This window comes from Salmo salar, chromosome ssa01 (genome assembly GCF_905237065.1).
Source record: "Salmo salar chromosome ssa01, Ssal_v3.1, whole genome shotgun sequence".
In the NCBI taxonomy this organism is placed as follows: Eukaryota; Metazoa; Chordata; class Actinopteri; order Salmoniformes; family Salmonidae; genus Salmo; species Salmo salar.
Window position 1 is genome coordinate 95942442 of NC_059442.1, and position 18507 is coordinate 95960948.

The following is an 18507-nucleotide window of genomic DNA, read 5'->3' on the forward strand; positions in this document are numbered from 1 at the left end:
ATAACATTCCTTTAGTCTCAGAACTGTATTGACTCAGGTCAATCTCTCCCTTTCCACAGGCCTTGTTTCATGTACAGTATGGCTTCCATTTACTCTGGTATTCACATTATGCTGAAAAACCCCAAGACACCCCGGGTAGAAAAACTGAACCATGCCCATTTTACACTGATGATACAAGTGTTTTATTAAATGTCATGATTTCTAACATTTTTTTCTCTCCAGGTTATAATTGAAAGGATTCAGGAGTTGCCTCAGAGACCTCCTCAGCGTCTGTCTCCACTGTGCTGAGCTTCTGTAAGGGCATCCTGTCCTCCCCAGTCCTCTCTGTCACATTCAGGGACCTACTGACCATCAGGGCCTGGATGGCCGAGGATGACCCACGTGTTGGCTAGCACCTGAGTAGGGACATCCGTGGTAAGGTGGACACCATCCGGCAGTCTGCCCTCTTCCTGCCAGACCACCTCCAGGTGTATAAGGAGGAGCCAGGGATGAAGAAAAGGCTGGCAGGGAAGGGCCTACTCTGCCCAATCCACTCAATACTTACAAAGCTCTGTGACACTGCTCTCCATTATGCGGTCAGGTTGAGTTCCCTCCCGCTGTTCTTCAGGTTCTCACTGGACGCCTACTGTAAAGGAGAGGATAATAAAGAACACAGTTAATCACCGCGGTGGATTTCATTAACGTGGTGACTCTCAAAGACATGTTTGACGGTGAAAACTGCAGCTTAGCTCTGCTGGCTTTGGAGAACCTCTTGAATTTATGCTTGACGGCAGACATTTACAATGTGTCGGCTGACAGGATAAAGCACAAGGAGGTTCAGTTGTTTTTCTATAGGAAGGTGGTTAGGATGTTGTTTGACAATGCCCAATCCCATTATATCAGCATGGTACCGCTGTCTAAAAGCCCTGCTCAGTCTCAACCACCTGATCACAGAGCCGGACGTGGACGAGCTGCTGTCAGCAGGATGGATCGACTCCGACTGCACAGAGCCACGGATTAGGAAGGCACACGAGGCCTTCATCTCCTCTGTTCTCCTGACCTACGCCAAGCTGAGGAGCTCCTGGCTGTCATCTGCCACCCAGCAGTGGATGAGTTCCGACAGCCTGTTCTTCCAGAGTCAGTGCAAAGGACGCTTAGCAGTGGATTTCTTTTTCTTTTCTTTTTTTTCCCACCTTTATTTAACCAGGCTAGTTGAGAACAAGTTCTCATTTACAACTGCGACCTGGCCAAGATAAAGCAAAGCAGTGCGACACAAATAACAACACTGTCACGTCCTGACCAATATTTAGGTATTATTTCTATTATATTTGGTCAGGACGTGGCAGAGGTATATTTGTTTTGTATTATGGGGTTTTGTGTGTGGTGTAGTGGGGTGTATTAGTTTGGTATAGGTTCTAGGTTTGTTTTTCTATGTGTAGTTTTGGGTGCTGGACTCTCAATTGGAGGCAGGTGTTTCTAGTTGCCTCTGATTGGGAGTCCCATAAGTAGGTGTGTGTTTGTTTGGTTTTCGTGGGTAGTTGTTTTTGCACTGCGTGTTGTGTGCCTGCAAAACTGTTCCTGTCGTGTATATTGTTTTCCAGTGGATGCGTTACTCCTTTTTTGAATTAAAACATGAGCATCCATATTCCCGCTGCAGTTTGGTCTATTCAACACGGCTCTTTTTGTGACAGAACTACCCACCACCAAAGGACCAAGCAGCGGAGAAGAGGACAGAGGCAAGTGAGGGAGGAATGTTGGAGGCAGCCCCAATAATTTTTTAGGGGGGGGCACAAGGGCTATTTGGCGGGGCGAGATTACAGCCCCAGGCCAGCTCCCCGTACCCTTGTAGGGCAGACTGGACAGGTCCCGTGCTTTGGGGTTGGGGCTGTGGTGAGGCCTGGGATTTTCAGGCCGGTAGGCAAGGTACCAGCGCCCGCATGTGCCAGGGGCGAAGTAGGCATCGAGCCGGAAGGGGTGATGCCAACCCTGCGCTCAAGACCGCCAGTGCGCCCTTTCGGTCCGGTGTTTCCCGCTAGATGCACTAGCATGGAGGTGCGTGTCTCCAGGCCGGCACGTCCAGTACCAGCCCCACGCATCAGGAGTCTAGTGCGTCAGCCCAGCACCGCCAGTCAACAGTCGTCGGAGCTGCCCGCCAGTCAACAGTCGTCGGAGCTGCCCGCCAGTCAACAGTCGTCGGAGCTGCCCGCCAGTCAACAGTCGTCGGAGCTGCCCGCCAGTCAACAGTTGTCGGAGCTGCCCGCCAGTCAACAGTCGTCGGAGCTGCCCGCCAGTCAACAGTCGTGGGAGCTGCCCGCCAGTCAACAGTCGTCAGAGCTGCCCGCCAGTCAACAGTCGCCGGAGTGGCCAGACTGCGCTGAACTGCCGGAGTGGCCAGACTGCGCTGAACTGCCGGAGTGGCCAGACTGCGCTGAACTGCCGGAGTGGCCAGACTGCGCTGAACTGCCGGAGTGGCCAGACTGCGCTGAACTGTCGGAGTGGCCAGACTGTTCCCCGGCCCAGCCCGAGGGGCCCTCCTGTCCCCCGGCCCAGCCCGAGGGGCCCTCCTGTCCCCCGGCCCAGCCGAGGGGCCCTCCTGTCCCCCGGCCCAGCCCGAGGGGCCCTCCTGTCCCCCGGCCCAGCCCGAGGGGCCCTCCTGTTCTCCGGCCCAGCCCGAGGGGTCCGTCTGCCTGGCGCAGCTATCGGCTCCACCGAAGTGGGCGACGCCGAGGGTGGAGCAGGGTCCACGTCCTGCACCGGAGCCACCTCCAGGATAGGTGGGTTGGGGAGGGAGGGTGTAGCACAGTGCCGTCGTTGACGGCAGCCACCCTCCCTTCCCTCCCTTATTGTTTAGGGGGTATTGCTTTTTGGTTTTGTTGGGGTAATGGGGATTTTTTTGTGTTTTCTTTTAAGGTGCATTCCGGGGTCTGCACCTTTAGGGGGGGTAATGTCACGTCCTGACCAATATTTAGGTATTATTTCTATTATATTTGGTCAGGACGTGGCAGAGGTATATTTGTTTTGTATTATGGGGTTTTGTGTGTGGTGTAGTGGGGTGTATTAGTTTGGTATAGGTTCTAGGTTTGTTTTTCTATGTGTAGTTTTGGGTGCTGGACTCTCAATTGGAGGCAGGTGTTTCTAGTTGCCTCTGATTGGGAGTCCCATAAGTAGGTGTGTGTTTGTTTGGTTTTCGTGGGTAGTTGTTTTTGCACTGCGTGTTGTGTGCCTGCAAAACTGTTCCTGTCGTGTATATTGTTTTCCAGTGGATGCGTTACTCCTTTTTTGAATTAAAACATGAGCATCCATATTCCCGCTGCAGTTTGGTCTATTCAACACGGCTCTTTTTGTGACAAACAGAGTTACACATGGAATAAACAAACATACAGTCAATAACACAATAGAGAAAAAGTCTATGTACAGTGTGTGCAAATTAGGAAAGATAAGAGAGGTAAGGCAATAAATAGGCCTTTGTGGCGAAATAATTACAATTTAGCAAATAAACACTGGAGTGATACATGTGTAGAAGATGAATGTGCAAGTGGAGATACTGGGGTGCAAAGGAGCAAAAAAATAAATAACAATAGGGGGATGAGGTAGTTGGATGGGCTATTTACAGATGGGCTATGAACTGGAAGGAAAGGCGGCCAAAGGAGGAATTGGCTTTGGGGGTGACCAGTGAAATATACCTGCTAGAGCGCGTGCTACGGATGGGTGCTGCTATGGTGACCAGCGAGCTGAGATAAGGCGGGGCTTTACCTTGCAAAGACGTATAGATGATCTGGAGCCAGTGGGTTTGGTGACGAATATGAAGTGAGGACCAGCCAATGAGAGCATACAGGTCGCAGTGGTGGGAAGTATATGGGGCTTTGGTGACAAAACGGATGGCACTGTGATAGACTGCATCCAATTTGCTGAGCAGAGTGTTGTAGGCTATTTTGTAAATGACATCGCCGAAGTCAAGGATCGGCAGGATGGTCAGTTTTACGAGGGTATGTTTGGCGGCATGAGTGAAGGAGGCTTTGTTGCGAAATAGGAAGCCAATTCTAGATTTAATTTTGGATTGGAGATGCTTAATGTGAGTCTGGAAGGAGAGTTTACAGTCTAACCAGACACCTAGGTATTTGTAGTTGTCAACGTATTCTAAGTCAGAACCGTCCAGAGTAGTGATACTGGATGGGCGGGCAGGTGCGGGCAGCGATCGGTTGAATTTAAAAGCAGTTGGAGGCCACGGAAGGAGAGTTGTATGGCATTGAAACTCGTCTGGAGGTTAGTTAACAGTGTCCAAAGAAGGGCCAGAAGTATACAGAATGGTGTCGTCTGTGTAGAGGTGGATCAGAGAATCACCAGCAGCAAGTGCGACATCATTGATGTATACAGAAAAAACGAGTCGGCCTGAGAATTGAACCCTGTGGCACCCCATAGGTGCAGACAACAGGCCCTCCGATTTGACACACTGAACTCTGTCTGCGAAGTAGTTGGTGAACCAGGTGAGGCAGTCATTTGAGAAACCAAGGCTGTTGAGTCTAAGAATGTGGTGATTGACGGAGTCGAAAGCCTTGGCTAGTTCGATGAATACAGCTGCACAGTATTGTCTCATTGATGGCGGTTATGATATCGTTTGAGCGTGGCTGATTTGCACCCATGACCAGCTCGGAAACCAGATTGCATAGTGGAGAAGGTACGGTGGGATTCGAAATGGTCGGTGATCTGTTTATTAACTTGTCTTTCGAAGACCTTAGAAAGGCAGGGTAGGATAGATATAGGTCTGTAGCAGTTTGGGTCTAGAGTGTCTCCACTTTGAAGAGGGGGATGACCGTGGCAGCTTTCCAATCTTTGGGGATCTCAGACGATACGAAAGAGAGTTTGAATAGGCTAGTAATAGGGGTTGCAACAATTTCGGCTGATCATTATAGAAAGAGAGGGTCCAGATTGTCTAGCCTTGCTGATTTGTAGGGGTCCAGATTTTGCAGCTCTTTCAGAACATCAGCTATCTGGATTTGGGTGAAGGAGAAATGGGGGAGGCTTGGGCAAGATGCTGTGGGGGATGCAGGGCTGTTGACCAGGGTAGGGGTGGCCAGGTGGAAATCATGGCCAGCCGTAGAAAAATGCTTATTAAAATTCTCAATTGTTGTGGATTTATCGGTGGTGACAGTGTTTCCTAGCCTCAGTGCAGTGGGCAGCTGGGAGGAAGTGCTCTTATTCTCCATGAACTTTACAGTGTCCCAGAACATTTTGGAGTTTGTGCTGCAGGATGCAAATTTCTGTTTGAAAAAGCTAGCCTTTGCTTTCCCAACTGCCTGTGAATATTGGTTCCAAACTTTCCTGAAAAGTTGCATATCGCGGGGGCTATTCGATGCTAATGCCGTATGCCACAGGATGTTTTTGTGCTGGTCAAGGGCAGTCAGGTCTGGAGTGAACCACGGGCTATATCTGTTCCTGGTTAAAAAAAAATTGAATGAGGCATGCTTATTTAAGATTGTGAGGAATGCACTTTTAAAGAATAACCAGGCATCTTCTATTGATGGAATGAGATCAATATCCTTCCAGGATACCCAGGCCAGGTCGATTAGAAAGGCCTGATCGCTGAAGTGTTTTAAGGAGCGTTTGACAGTGATGAGGGGTGGTCGTTTGATCGCATACCCATTACAGACGCAAGCAATGAGGCAGTGATCGCTGAGATCCTGGTTGAAGACAGCAGAAGTGTATTTGGAGGGCAGGTTGGTTAGGATGATATCTATGAGGGTGCCTGAGCACTGACAGCCTGTTCTCCATAGGACGCTCAGCAGTGGATGAGCCCCCCGACAGCCTGTTCTCCATAGGACGCTCAGCAGTGGATGAGCTCCGACAGCCTGTTCTCCATAGGACGCTCAGCAGTGGATGAGCTCCGACAGCCTGTTCTCCATAGGACGCTCAGCAGTGGATGAGCTCCGATAGCCTGTTCTCCATAGGACGCTTACAGTGGATGAGCTCCGACAGCCTGTTCTCCATAGGACGCTCAGCAGTGGATGAGCTCCGACAGCCTGTTCTCCATAGGACGCTTACAGTGGATGAGCTCCGACAGCCTGTTTTCCATAGGATGCTCAGCAGTGGGTGAGCTCCGACAGCCTGTTTTCCATAGGACGCTCAGCAGTGGATGAGCTCCGACAGCCTGTTCTCCATAGGACCCACCTCTTGCAAAAACTGCTCACTCTCCAACAAATTAAGAAAGTTATCCTAAGCATGAGCTATAGGACAGACTAGAGCTTCAGATGTCCTCCGCAGAGCAGTCCAGCACATTGTGGGGAGAGAAGATCCTCAACTTGGCCAGCAGAGTGACCAGCTATGGGACTGCCAGGTCAGTAGTATGGATGCCAGCATCTACCCAGTTACCACAAACCTACCAATGATCTCGCTATACTTCTCAGAGGACGAAGTGCTTCATGTAGCTGAAGTTCTCCTCAGCTCCCTACTTCAGAAGACACCAGACTACGCCACTGAGAAGCTGTCTGTCTCTCTCATTTCCAAACATCTGCTTGAGAGCCTCATTCTAGTCGAGTTACCCATGACTTACTCTGCTATGGTCAGATGTGTCACTCAAAGGATTGTGGGGATTCTCAGCAGCACCCCAGACATGACCCCAGGCCATCCAGCACTCATGAAGTTAAGTGAAGTCAGTTGTTCAACAGCTGAAGATAAAGTAAGTGCAGTAACTCAGTCAGACGGTGATGTCACTGAAGCCCCCTCTGCTTTGAAGAGACTGGAGGCCATAGCCCAACACATACTGAGCTCTAGTACAACTGGAGCCTCTATAACCCTATCTCAAAGTCAAGCCGATAACCTTTTAAGCTTACTTCAAGTCACCGATGCTCTTAACCCAGATCGAATGTCATCTGAAGACTTTTCAGGGCTCTTTTTGTTCTTATTCCTCATGGTCACAGACACACAGCTACATAAGGACGTGAAGCCTGCAGTGACAATACATCTGCCGAATCAGCTCTTCAGTCTCATGGGGTCACTTCTGGCAGGGAATAATTCCCATCATGTTTTAAAGATTGTGCATGGGAGTAGCCTCTTGGAGGCAGCTTTGGCAGCTCTCCTTTCACACTGCAATAAGGGCCTCTCAAACTGTGGACAGCTCTGCTTGGCTGACTTTCCTAAAAACCATCCATGATTTCATCCAGTCCCTGATCCTATTGATAATCCACAGAATGAGCAGTGTCTGTCTCAACCAAGAGAAATGCCCCACCTACTTGGTCAATAGCAAGGTGGCTGTTATGGCTTTGTCTACTGTCCCAGGAAACACTGTTCTCCGTACAGCTCCTGCTTGCGTCTTTGAACACGCTGTGCAAGGCCATGACCTCCAGCCTCAGCAAAACCAAGCAGCTAGATGAGACCCTGAGCCACTTGCTGGGGAAGAGCACTGCTGTTATGGGCCCTGCCATCCAGGCCAGCCTGCTAGTCTGCTAGGCCAGACCTTCTCTGTGGATGCGATGACCGGGATGGTGAGGAGCGAGCTGGCCTGCGCTTGCCTACAGGATGAGCCTAGCGAGGGCATCACCCAGGAGAGTCTAAGTCACGTGGGTCTCTATAGGAACTTCAGCCAGCAGATCCTACGAGAGCTGTGCCCATCCTAGCACCCCATGGACTTCCTGGTCTCATCGCTCCACTTCTTTTCACTCTCTCATTCCACAACAATGTACGTTTCTTTTTCATTTTTAGATTGACATTGACATTTTAGTCATTTAGCAGACACTCTTATACAGAGCCACTTACAGTTAGTGCATTCATCTTAAGATAGCTAGGTGGGACAACCACATATCACAATCATAGTAAGCACTCTTTTCCTCAACAACGTAGCTATCAGCAAAGTCAGAGCTAGTAAAAGAAAAAGAGATCAGACTTGGTAGTGTGTTCTGAGATGGTAGTGTGTTCTGAGATGGTAGCGTGTTCTGAGATGGTAGTGTGTTCTGAGATGGTAGCGTGTTCTGAGATGGTAGGGTGTTCTGAGATGGTAGCGTGTTCTGAGAAGGTAGAGTGTTCTGAGATGGTAGAGTGTTATGAGATGGTAGCGTGTTCTGAGATGGTAGCGTGTTCTGAGATGGTAGAGTGTTCTGAGATGGTAGCGTGTTCTGAGATGGTAGAGTGTTCTGAGATGGTAGGGTGTTCTGAGATGGTAGCGTGTTCTGAGATGGTAGCGTGTTCTGAGATGGTAGGGTGTTCTGAGATGGTAGCGTGTTCTGAGATGGTAGCGTGTTCTGAGATGGTAGCGTGTTCTGAAATGGTAGAGTGTTCTGAGATGGTAGCGTGTTCTGAGGTGGTAGTGTGTTCTGAGATGGTAGAGTGTTCTGAGATGGTAGAGTGTTCTGAGATGGTAGAGTGTTCTGAGATGGTAGGGTGTTCTGAGATGGTAGAGTGTTCTGAGATGATAGCGTGTTCTGAGATGGTAGCGTGTTCTGAGATGGTAGAGTGTTCTGAGATGGTAGCGTGTTCTGAGATGGTAGCGTGTTCTGAGATGGTAGCGTGTTCTGAGATGGTAGAGTGTTCTGAGATGGTGGAGTGTTCTGAGATGGTAGAGGGTTCTGAGATGGTAGAGTGTTCTGAGATGGTAGTGTGTTCTGAGGTGGTAGTGTGTTCTGAGATGGTAGAGTGTTCTGAGATGGTAGAGTGTTCTGAGATGGTAGCGTGTTCTGAGATGGTAGGGTGTTCTGAGATGGTAGAGTGTTCTGAGATGATAGTGTGTTCTGAGATGGTAGCGTGTTCTGAGATGGTAGCGTGTGTCACGTCCTGACCAGCAGAGGGAGCAATTGTATTAGTTTTGGTCAGGACGTGGCAGAGATTTTGTGTTACGTGTAAGTTGATTGTTGGACTCCCAATTGAAGGCAGGTGTGTTGAGTTGCCTTGATTGGGAGTCCTATATAGTAGTGTGTGTTTTTCCTTGGGGTTGTGGGTAGTTGTTTTTGCACTGCGTTTGTTAGCCTGCAAAACTGTTTATGTCGTGAGTATTGTTTATTGTTTTCCCTGTGGATGCTTTGCGTGTTTTTATTAAAGAAATATGAGTATCCACATTCCCGCTGCGCCTTGGTCCATTCCTGACAACAGACCTTACAGAACTACCCACCACCAAAGGACCAAGCAGTGGAGGAGGAAGGAGCATCGGGTTGATGAATGGACTTGGCAGAGTGAACGACGATTCTGGGAGGACAAACTAAGGGAGCTAAGGGAACCCGAGAGGCAGCCCCAATAATTTTTTGGGGGGGGCACAAGGGCTGTTTGGCGGGGCGAGATTGGAGCCCCAGGCCAGCTCCCCGTACCCTTGTAGGGCAGAGACAGACTGGACAGGTCCCGTGCTTTGGGGTTGGGGCTGTGGTGAGGCCTGGGATTTTCAGGCCGGTAGGCACAGTACCAGCGCCCCGCATGTGCCAGGGCGAAGTGAGCATCGAGCCTGAAGGGGTGATGCCAACCCTGCGCTCAAGACCGCCAGTGCGCTTCTACGGTCCGGTGTTTCCCGCTATACGCACTAGCATTGAGGTGCGTGTCTCCAGGCTGGCACGTCCAGTACCAGCCCCACGCATCAGGCGTCTAGTGCGTCAGCCCAGCCTCGCCAGTCAGGAGCTGCCAGAGCTGCCAGCCAGTCAAGAGTCACCAGAGCTGCCCACCAGTCAAGAGTCGCCAGAGCTGCCCGCCAGTCAAGAGTCGCCAGAGCTGCCCGCCAGTCAAGAGTCGCCAGAGCTGCCCGCCAGTCAAGAGTCGCCAGAGCTGCCCGCCAGTCAAGAGTCGCCAGAGCTGCCCGCCAGTCAAGAGTCGCCAGAGCTGCCCGCCAGTCAGGAGTCGCCAGAGCTGCCCGCCAGTCAGGAGTCGCCAGAGTGGCCCATCTGCCCGGAGATGCCCGAGTGGCCCGACTGCCCGGATCAGCCAGAGTGGCCCGACTGCCCGGATCAGCCAGAGTGGCCCGACTGCCCGGATCAGCCAGAGTGGCCCGACTGCCCGGATCAGCCAGAGTGGCCCGACTGCCCGGATCAGCCAGAGTGGCCCGCCTGCCCGGATCAGCCCGAGTGGCCCGACTGCCCGGATCAGCCCGAGTGGCCCGACTGCCCGGATCAGCCCGAGTGGCCCGACTGCCCGGATCAGCCCGAGTGGCCCGACTGCCCGGATCAGCCCCAGTGGCCCGACTGCCCGGCTCAGCCCGAGTGGCCCGACTGTCCGGAGCTGCCAGAGTGGCCCGACTGTCCGGAGCTGCCAGAGTGGCCCGCCTGTCCGGGTCTGCCAGAGTGGCCCGCCTGCCCGGATCTGCCAGAGTGGCCCGCCTGCCCGGATCTGCCCGAGTGGCCCGCTGCCGGGTCTGCCGAGTGGCCCGCTGCCCGGATCTGCCAGAGTGGCCCGCCTGTCCGGATCTGCCCGAGTGGCCCGACTGCCCGGATCAGCCCGAGTGGCCCGACTGTCCGGAGCTGCCAGAGTGGCCCGACTGTCCGGATCAGCCAGAGTGGCCCGACTGCCCGGATCAGCCAGAGTGGCCCGACTGCCCGGATCAGCCAGAGTGGCCCGACTGCCCGGATCAGCCAGAGTGGCCCGCCTGCCCGGATCAGCCCGAGTGGCCCGACTGCCCGGATCAGCCCGAGTGGCCCGACTGCCCGGATCAGCCCGAGTGGCCCGACTGCCCGGATCAGCCCGAGTGGCCCGACTGCCCGGCTCAGCCCGAGTGGCCCGACTGTCCGGAGCTGCCAGAGTGGCCCGACTGTCCGGAGCTGCCAGAGTGGCCCGCCTGTCCGGGTCTGCCAGAGTGGCCCGCCTGCCCGGATCTGCCAGAGTGGCCCGCCTGCCCGGATCTGCCCGAGTGGCCCGACTGCCCGGATCAGCCCGAGTGGCCCGACTGTCCGGAGCTGCCAGAGTGGCCCGACTGTCCGGAGCTGCCAGAGTGGCCCGCCTGTCCAGATCTGCCAGAGTGGCCCGCCTGTCCGGGTTTGCCAGAGTGGCCCGCCTGCCCGGATCTGCCAGAGTGGCCCGACTGCCCGGATCAGCCCGAGTGGCCCGACTGTCCAGAGCTGCCAGAGTGGCCCGACTGTCCGGAGCTGCCAGAGTGGCCCGCCTGTCCGGATCTGCCAGAGTGGCCCGCCTGTCCGGGTCTGCCAGAGTGGCCCGCCTGCCCGGATCTGCCAGAGTGGCCCGCCTGCCCAGATCGGCCAGGGTGCCCCGCCTGTCCTCCGGTCCAGCCCGAGTGGCCCGCCTGTCCTCCGGTCCAGCCCGAGTGGCCCGCCTGTCCTCCGGCCCAGCCCGAGTGGCCCGCCTGTCCTCCGGCCCAGCCCGAGTGGCCCGCCTGTCCTCCGGCCCAGCCCGAGTGGCCCGCCTGTCCTCCGGCCCAGCCCGAGTGGTCCGTCTGCCAGGGTCAGCCCGAGTGGCCCGTCTGTCCGGCGCAGCTATCGGCGCCACCGAAGTGGGCGACGCCGAAGGTGGAGCGAGGTTCACGTCCCGCACCTGAGCCACCTCCAGGATAGGTGGGTTGGGGAGGGAGGGTGTAGCACAGTGCCGTTGTTGACGGCAGCCACCCTCCCTTCCCTCCCTTATTGTTTAGGGGGTATTGTTTTTTGGTTTTGTTGGGGTATTGGGGATTTTTTGTGTTTTCTTTTTTAAGGTGCATTCTGGGGTCTGCACCTTTAGGGGGGGGGGGTACTGTCACGTCTTGACCAGCAGAGGGAGCAATTGTATTCGTTTTGGTCAGGACGTGGCAGAGATTTTGTGTTACGTGTAAGTTGATTGTTGGACTCCCAATTGAAGGCAGGTGTGTTGAGTTGCCTTTGATTGGGAGTCCTATATAGTAGTGTGTGTTTTTCCTTGGGGTTGTGGGTAGTTGTTTTTGCACTGTGTTTGTTAGCCTGCAAAACTGTTCGTGTTGTGAGTATTGTTTATTGTTTTCCCTGTGGATGCTTTGCGTGTTTTTATTAAAGAAATATGAGTATCCACATTCCCGCTGCGCCTTGGTCCATTCCTGACGACAGACCTTACAGCGTGTTCTGAGATGGTAGCGTGTTCTGAGATGGTAGAGTGTTCTGAGATGGTAGCGTGTTCTGAGATGCTCACCTGTACATTGTGGGATTTCCTGCTGCTGATAATAGCTGTAATAACCCTCCAGTAAATGTCCAAGTTAACTTCCTGTACCATCACTGACAAACATGGGTGACTAAAACAGACATCATTCAGAATTTCACAGAATTTCTCTTGAAAACAAATTAATAATAAAATACAACGAATAACGAAGTTTCTTGCCAGCTGCCTGATTCCAGAAACCTGCTTAAAACCTGTTGGGGATAGGGGGCAGTATTTGCACGGCCGGATAAAAAAGTACCCGATTTAATCTGGTTACTACTCCTGCCCAGTAACTAGAATATGCATATAATTTGGATAGAAAACACCCTAAAGTTTCTAAAACTGTTTGAATGGTGTCTGTGAGTATAACAGAACTCATATGGCAGTCAAAACCCTGAGACAAATCTGAGACAAATCCTGACAGGAAACTGAAATCTGATGTGTGGATATCACTTCAAACATTTGCCATTGAAACACACAGGGGCTTGTGAATCATTTAGCACTTCCTATGGCTTCCACTAGATGTCCCCAGTCTTTACAAAGTGGTTTGAGTCTCCTACTATCAATATTGACTGAAAGAGAGGCCGTGGAACTTGGTCACAGGGGATGGGCCATTACCATTGTGACGTCGGCGCCCATGGGTACTCTCCCTTTTCGAAACGTTTTGAAAAACAATGCAACCGTCCCAATGGAATATTATTGAAGCCCTGGTTGAAAAAGCCCCTAAAGATTTATGTTATACAACGTTTGACATGTTTGAACGAACTTAAATATATTTTTTTTGCTCATTCCTGACGACAAGTCAGACGCACACGGTACATTTTCACTAGCCTTCGGAGCGCGCTAACACTATTTGGACATAAATGATTAACTTTTTTGAACAAAACTACATTTGTTATGGACCTGGGATTCCTAAAAGTGCCTTCTGATAAAGATATTCAAAGGTAAGGGATTATTTACAATAGTATTTTTGATGGTTGATCGTTCCAAGATGTCTCCAACATTTATAGCCTAGACTTTTTTTCTGGGCATACCACGTCGTTTATTGCAAAGTGTGATTTCCCAGTAAAGTTATTTTTAAATCTGGCAAAGCGATGGCATTCAAGACATGTTAATCTATAAGTCTTTGAATGACAATATTACATTTTAACAATGTTTTCGAATAGTAATTTTGTAAATTGTAGCGCTAATTCACCGGAAGCATTTGAGGGAAAAGATTTTCTGAACGTCATGCGCCGATGTAAAATGCTGTTTTTATATATAAATATGAACTTTATCGAACAAAAAATGCATGTGTTGTGTAACATGATGTCCTAGGAGTGTCATCTGATGAAGGTTGTCAAAGGTTAGTGCTGCATTTAGCTGTGTTTTGGGTATTTGTGATGCATGCTAGTTGCTTTGAAAATGGCTGTGTGATTATTTCTGGCTGGGTCCTCTGCTGACATAATCTAATGTTTTGCTTTTGCTGTAAAGCCTTTTTGAAATCGGACAATGTGGTTCGATTCAGGAGAGGTGTATCTATAAAACGGTGTAAAATAGTCATATGTTTGAGAAATTGAAGTTATAACATTTATGAGGTTTTGCATTTAGCGCAACGCGATTCCACTGGCTGTTGATTAGGGTGGCACTGGCCCAGACAGGTTAAAAGTGTTCTGACTCATTGCATCTCAGATGATGTCTGCCTTGGTAGTAAGTATTCACTGTGACTTTTGATGTGCTGTGCTTTATTGAGGACTGTTCATCCAAATAAATGAATGCCGCTGAAAAATATTATTTGAGGTAGAATCATGCAAAATCTAGTTATGGTTAAGGTAGAATGTGTCCTCACTTACAAACCTGCTTCCATGCTTCAAGAGGGACAAAACAAAGCATTGGATTGGCTTTGGCATTGACTTAACATGGAATTGAAGGGTAAATGTGTTTCCTATTTAGCGTAGAAACCTCCTTAGGGCATTGCAGAAAGAAACAGTCTGGCAGTCCGTTACAAAGCATGTCACGCTTCTCCTGCTCTGCACTGTCTCCCGTGTCTTGGATGTGATTTGGGGGAAGAATTGGTTTAGCTGTGGAAAGCCAATGTTGGGCTGCAGCAGTAAGTGTCTCCCTCCCTGTCTCAGTCTCAATCTGCAGCAGGGAGAGTGACTCCCTGTCCCATTTAATCAAACTGAATCTGATTTCATTTATCAATATGGCTCCCTCTCACCTCACTGCAACTCTGCAGGAATAACTAACGTTAGGTGTTACCATACACAACTACAATCCCTCACTGGGTGTCCACAAGACTTACAAACAGGAATGTTGTCTCACTCCAATTGGTGTTCCAGTATTTCTGTTTTTCTCTGTTCTCTCTCTGGGTTACACTTAGTACATTGAGAACCCACACAGGATGTAGTATTTCTCTCTCTTTCTGTCCTTTGTCTCTGGTTCAACTCCCACTGTCCTCTCTTCTCTCAGTTTCTAGTGAAGGAGTCTGGCAAGCAGACAACCCTGACCGCTGCTCTGACCATGCCAGCGCTGGACACTCTGCTCCGTCATGGGGAGGGGATGCTCTCCAACCCCCACGACGTGACCCTGGTGCTGGGGGCCCTGCAGTTTGTCCCCCTTGAACATCTGATCATGGAGGTTGCCACACTACCTTTGAGTCCATCCACGAGGCTCTGTTTGCAGTCATCCAGTGTCACCCGCAGGTTAGTGGCCTAGGTTCGATACATGTCACTTCATGCATCTTTTTATGTTTTTACCCAATCCTTGGGCATAAGAATGGTTCTTTCTGGGAATGCTTTTAGTTGATGTCATTGTGATTATGAAACTTTGATTAATTTATTTTATCTCTCAATATTCCCTTTGTCCATGGAGTTCTTTGATGTATTTTGGAGCGCGTCTTGTGCTGAATAACACTACAGCAGAGCACATTTTGCCTGGGGTTTGATAACACTACAGCAGAGCACATTTTGCCTGGGGTTTGATAACACTACAACAGAGGACATTTTGCCTGGGGTTTGATAACACTACAGCAGAGGACATTTTGCCTGGGGTTTGATAACACTACAACAGAGGACATTTTGCCTGTGGTTTGATAACACTACAGCACAGCTGGTTTGCCTGGGGTTTGATAACACTACAGCAGAGCTGGTTTGCCTGGGGTTTGATAACACTACAGCAGAGGACATTTTGCCTGGGGTTTGATAACACCACAGCAGATGACATTTTGCCTGGGGTTTGATAACACTACAGCAGAGGACATTTTGCCTGGGATTTGATAACACTACAACAGATAACATTTTGCCTGGGGTTTGATAACACTATGGCAGAGCACATTTTGCCTGGGGTTTGATAACACTACAGCAGAGGACATTTTGCCTGAGGTTTGATAACACTACAGCAGAGCTGGTTTGCCTGGGGTTTGATAACACTACAACAGATAACATTTTGCCTGGGGTTTGATAACACTATGGCAGAGCACATTTTGCCTGGGGTTTGATAACACTACAGCAGAGGACATTTTGCCTGAGGTTTGATAACACTACAGCAGAGCTGGTTTGCCTGGGGTTTGATAACACTACAGCAGATGACATTTTGCCTGGGGTTTGATAACACTATGGCAGAGCACATTTTGCCTGGGGTTTGATAACACTACAACAGATAACATTTTGCCTGGGGTTTGATAACACTATGGCAGAGCACATTTTGCCTGGGGTTTGATACCAGTACAGCAGAGGACATTTTGCCTGGGGTTTGATACCAGTACAGCAGAGGACATTTTGCCTGGGATTTGATAACACTACAACAGATAACATTTTGCCTGGGGTTTGATAACACTATGGCAGAGCACATTTTGCCTGGGGTTTGATACCAGTACAGCAGAGGACATTTTGCCTGGGATTTGAAAACAATACAGCAGAGCACATTTTGCCTGAGGTTTGATAACACTACAACAGAGCTGGTTTGCCTGGTGTTTGATAACACTACAGCAGAGCACATTTTGCCTGGGGTTTGATAACACAACAGCAGAGCTGGTTTGCCTGGGGTTTGAAAACACTACAGCAGAGCACATTTTGCCTGGGGTTTGATAACACAACAGCAGAGCTGGTTTGCCAGGGGTTTGAAAACACTACAGCAGAGCACATTTTGCCTGGGGTTTGATAACACAACAGCAGAGCTGGTTTGCCTGGGGTTTGATAACACTACAGCAGTGCACATTTTACCTGGGGTTTGATAACACTACAGCAGAGCACATTTTGGGGTTTGCATCACTTCTCTGAAGTACAACACAAGGAGCCTTGTTTTGTGCTCTTCTAATCTCTGGTCGGGGATTAGTTTCATATTCACAAGTAGGTTCTTCTGATTTTCCTTTTACCCAGACACCCTCAGGGTGTGAGGATCAATCATTGTCAGTGCTGTGGATTCCTTCTTCTCCCTCCTTCCCCTGAACCACAACTCAAGCCATGCTTCTCGGTAATCGAAAGCCCTAGGACTTGAATATGTCCATGTATAAGAGTGTCTGATTTGTGTTTAATTTGCTGTTCACGATAGAAAAAACAGTACTTCCTTTAATGTGTCATAAACAATGGAATGCAAGGCTTAGACGGGTAGATGGAAACAGTGGTTGCTTGTAAAGGTGCTAGCACAGACATTGTGCACTGCAGCAAAGGGAATATTAGAGTTGCTCTCTTGGCAAGTGAAACGGTTGGCATGCCTAGTGTTTTATCCTGCAGCCAGGAAATCTATTTTAATGTAATTTGGTGCAAACATCAGTGTCCACTGATCCACGGTGCGGACTGACCCTTAGAAATATTTAGTCTTGTTCATAATAATAGTTCTCGCTGAAGCAAAATTTGAATCATACCTTTTCACTACCAAATCACATTAACTTTATTCAATTTACAATACTTTGACAATAGCAAGCAACTCTATGCTATATGGTTTTTCATTCTCAATCCCCTGTAATGATGCGTCTCCTGAAGGCTTCCCTTCTCCCTGTAATGATGCGTCTCCTGAAGGCTTCCCTTCTCCCTGTAATGATGCGTCTCCTGAAGGCTTCCCTTCTCCCTGTAATGATGCGTCTCCTGAAGGCTTCCCTTCTCCCTGTAATGATGCGTCTCCTGAAGGCTTCCCTTCTCCCTGTAATGATGCGTCTCCTGAAGGCTTCCCTTCTCCCTGTAATGATGCGTCTCCTGAAGGCTTCCCTTCTCCCTGTAATGATGCGTCTCCTGAAGGCTTCCCTTCTCCCTGTAATGATGCGTCTCCTGAAGGCTTCCCTTCTCCCTGTAATGATGCGTCTCCTGAAGGCTTCCCTTCTCCCTGTAATGATGCGTCTCCTGAAGGCTTCCCTTCTCCCTGTAATGATGCGTCTCCTGAAGGCTTCCCTTCTCCCTGTAATGATGCGTCTCCTGAAGGCTTTTGACACTGTGTAGGTGCTGCCTTGGGAGGCCTTATACTTGCATGGACAAATAACATCTGTCTACACACCTGTCACACAGGTTTACCTAAATGTTCATACAGAATCTTCCTTGGCAGCTGCTGCTCCGATTTCCCTAGCTTGATTCAGCCTATCACACAAGCACCCAAGGGAGTGACTAGCTTACCCCATGACTATTATACTCAGTCAACCTTGGATCCAGGCCAGCACCTAAGTTAGCCCGTTTCCACTTGACATTGAACATATTTTGGGGGTGCTAAGCAAAGAAAACATCCCACTGCCTCCCACTGTAGGCAATAAAACAGAATAACTTCAGAATCAATTTCTGAAAAGGGCTGTTGGTCTGTGCCAGATGCGTGCTTAAGTGGAGGCAGATGTGCTCTGGAGAAGGGCACGTCTTTGGCGTGAACACTGGAGGATGTGTGGAAATGATTACCTCGCCAACTGATGACTCATAGGAACATGGTAGCTCCTGAGCCTGAGAATTGAGGGCATTTTTTTCTCTTTCTCTCATTGGGAGATAGCACATGGCACCTTCCTCTCCTCGGCCCATACCAAAACAATTACAGACCTCCAAGAACAGGGTCTAACAACCGTCTGACAAATATAGACCCATACAAATGCTTCAGTTTGATTATGTATTTGATTTTTTTCTTCGCAAATGTAAAATGCTTTAAAAGCATTTTATAGCTAAATGTAATACAATCTAAATGTCTTTCAAATGTAATTTTGTCGAAGTTGAACTTTTTGTAACGTGGCCCTTTTTTGGAATGTGCCCAGGTGAAAGCGGTGCAGTCTTACCTCAAGTGTTTGGACCGCCTGGAGGTCTCCTCATGCACGAGGGGAGACAGAAGGGTGAGGCTGAGCGAGGGGAGACAGAAGGGTGAGGCTGAGAGAGGTAAGGCCATCGGTTCATGTAATCATTTATTCACTCACTCAGCCACTACTTCATACGTTAATCCAAATATTCACCCATTAACTCATAATCTCAATTGATAGGAATGACATTGGCATTTACAGGAATTGTGTGCATCCTATATATTATTCAGCAGTTTCTA

The 18507-nt window shown here is 49.8% G+C and overlaps 1 pseudogene; it reads left to right on the forward strand.

The window, feature by feature from the left end:
* Positions 1–224: 224 nt before the first annotated feature.
* The window catches only part of LOC106610625 (unhealthy ribosome biogenesis protein 2 homolog), a 28619-nt pseudogene continuing 10336 nt past the window's right edge, over positions 225–18507 (forward strand).